This window comes from Gekko japonicus, unplaced genomic scaffold (assembly GCF_001447785.1).
Source record: "Gekko japonicus isolate JY-2015 unplaced genomic scaffold, Gekko_japonicus_V1.1 scaffold4199, whole genome shotgun sequence".
In the NCBI taxonomy this organism is placed as follows: domain Eukaryota; kingdom Metazoa; phylum Chordata; class Lepidosauria; order Squamata; family Gekkonidae; genus Gekko; species Gekko japonicus.
In genome coordinates, this window is record NW_015173263.1 from 55,644 (window position 1) to 58,744 (window position 3,101).

At 51.9% G+C, this 3,101-nt stretch overlaps 1 protein-coding gene across 1 annotated transcript in view; it reads right to left on the reverse strand.

Moving 5' to 3' along the window:
- The window catches only part of LOC107120168 (perilipin-3-like), a 22,117-nt gene that overhangs the window by 7,234 nt on the left and 11,782 nt on the right, over positions 1 to 3,101 (reverse strand). The window lies entirely within an intron of this gene.

Genomic DNA, 3,101 nt, shown 5'->3' on the forward strand with positions numbered 1-3,101 from the left:
GCCGACATAGGGGAATGGGTCTGAGTGTGTACGCCATGCCAGCAGGCAAGGCCCGAACCACCTACTGCCACTCCGCAGAAGTGGGAATCAGCGGGAAAACCTTGGTGGAGGCTCCACCTCAATTTCGCGGGGCCTGTGCAGGGACAAATGTTCCTAATTGTGGTTGACGCGTACTCTAAGTGGTTGGAGGTTGCGCACATGTCCTCCACCACTTCGACTGCCGTCATCAATGTGCTGCATCGCTTGTTCACCACCCACGGACTGCCGGACGTACTGGTGAGCAACAGCGGCGCTCAATTTGTCTCTTGGGAGTTCAGTCAGTTCCTGTCTGACAACGGCATCAGGCAACTGACTTCAGCCCCGTTCCACCCGGCCTCAAACGGCCAGGCGGAAAGAATGGTCCGTATGACCAAAGAGGCTCTGGCTAAACTCACCCAGGGTGATTGGGGGGTAAAACTGGCCTCATTCTTGCTGCGCCAGCATGTTACCCCGTGCTCAGCCACAGGTCGCAGCCCGGCTGAGCTATTGATGGGGCACCGCCTCGCCACGTTTTTAGATCGACTCCACCCTGATCTAAATGATCTCAAGCCCCAGCAGCAATGTGCGCTCCCAAAGGTCCGCACGTTCGTACCCGGCGGCAAAGTCTTCAGTCGCAACTATACAGGGGGTCACTCGTGGCTACCAGCCACTGTCATTGAATAGCAGGGTTCCAGAATGTATGTTGTCGATCTTGCTGATGGTCGCAAGTGGCGTCGACACATAGACCAGCTGAGGCAGCGGTGGGCAAAGGAACACCTAGAGTCCCAGTCAGCTGAGTCCCCCGAACTTGAGGACCTTCCCCGACCTCCTCCGGAGGTGAGTACTGCCAAGCCCGCTGAGCCCAGTACTGTCCCAGAGGCAGGGCAGACCCCTACTCTCGGACCCGCAACTATGGATGGAAGTGTTCCTGACTCTGAGGTCCCAGAGTCATGCAGAGTCCCCCAAGCTGAGCTGTGTCCTGAGCCTACACGGCCACGTAGGTCTCAGCGAGTGCGCCGAGCACCGACCTACCTAAGTGGTTATGATTGTACTTAGGGGGGAGGAATTGTAATGTATTCAATGAGCTGCCTATTGAATGCATAGTGTTGCCATGTTGAGCTTCGTCCTGGGCTAGGATCCAAATACATCCAATCAGGTTACTAGCCCAGGAACTAACATCCAATCACTTCACAGCAAGCTCCCTGAGCGGGAACGCTTGTGATTGGTCTTTATTGGGACAACCTCATTGGTTGGTAATTGTACAGTGGGCATGGCTATATTAGCCGGGAACGTTTAAAAGCAGGACAACTGCAATGGAAAACCTGAACTGTTCTGTTCTGGCTATCTGATGTTGATCCGTGTTCGAGTTGTGTTCGAGTTGAAGAATAAAGTTGTGTTCTTGCTGAATCACTCTCTGACTGCTTTGTTAAGCGAGTGACTTAACAGGAGGATAGTACTTGCACACACACAAAAGTGATTCTTATCCCCTCCTCCGTCCAGGTAGAATGGCTGCTGTAATAGTTTGGGCAGCCTGGAGTTCCATGGTGACATCACTGGTGTTGAACAATACACCTCTTCTCCCAAACGACCCCTTAATTTTGCGACAGTTTGAAGAACTCTAACAGTGCAATCCTACACAGGGTTACGCCCTTCTAAGCTCACTGACCGTGATGGACTTAGAAGGGTTTAACACTGCTTAGGACAGCATTCAGAAGAAGACAGTCGTGTATTTTTGAAGGAGTGAACCCCTAATAGCTCCCATAAAACCAAGCTAGAAAATAGGCTGCTGTCATACAAAATGACTAAAAATGCTTCTCCCTAGGGAGCATTCATCGCCCCCCCATGTAACCATACTTGCTGTTCAGAACTTCTCTGTCTAGGAAATCCAGTTTCCTGGAATCAAGGGAAAAGGAGGAAGCAGAGAGGTATGTAGGCCTAGAGTACAACTAAACTTAGTCTACACAGGGACTCTAGGGACACAAAGCCTATGGAAGGCACCAGGAGTGTTGAAGTTGGGGCTGGGACAAGAGGGCTATCGTCAGGATCGCTTGCCGGAAGTACGGACTGCTGGCTGGAATTCTCGGGCACTACAGCGCCACCACTGCTGCAGGCCAAACAGGGTGTTGCAGCTTTTAGTTTAGCAGGGATGAGATGCGATGAGAAGCCAAGAGGGTCCCGTCTGGCCTTACATAGCCCCTGACTCTGGCCTAGTGCTTCGGCAGGGACAGCTAGTTGATCAGAGACTAATTGAAACCATGATTGACCCTCTAGTGAGCCTCAGATGTTCTGCATGCCAAATATCTGGAAATATTTTAATGTCCCGTAGTACTGTCAGTTAGCTCAACAGACAAAATCTGGGCTAGGACCAGTCTAGAAGGCATTTGTACTTTCCCCAGAAAACTGACTACTCCCCCCTTATAAAGGACTCATTTGCTGTTTTTCATAACTATGCTGCCATGCTCAACTATCTTTAAGCCTCTGGGCACCGTTGGAATTCTGACACAGGGTAGGTGGGCCTTGGGTTGCCAGGTCCCTTCGTTTTGCTGGTGGGTGGATCTGGCAGGCATTCTGGGAGTAGGCGGGGACGTCCCCAATGCACTGACGTCACTGGGAAGTGATGTCATCGTATTGGTGGTCTCAGGGGCAATGCTCTGGTTTCTGGGCAGAACTCTATGGTAAAATCGGGGTCAAACCATAGAGTTTTGCCCCCAAACTAGTGTTGCTGTGTGATGTCCCCAACACGATGTCAACTCCGTGTGACATCAGTGTGTTGCTGTTTGGGGGCAGGGGATCCCCTACCGATCAGGTGGCCAGTGGCGAGCAGAAGCTCCCAAAACTGGAGGATTCCCCGCCTGGACCTGGGAAATGGCAACCCTAGGTGGGGGCAACTACAAAATGGCTGCTGCAAGAGGTGGAGCCATCTACAAAATGGCTGCCACAAGGGGCAGAGTCACCCGTACAGAAGAAACCTAAGTGCAGGGTAGAATTAAGAAGAAGAGATTGGATTTATACCCCACCCTTCGCTACCCAAATGAGTCTCAGAGCGGCTTACAATCTCCTTTCCCCTCCCCTCCCCACAACAG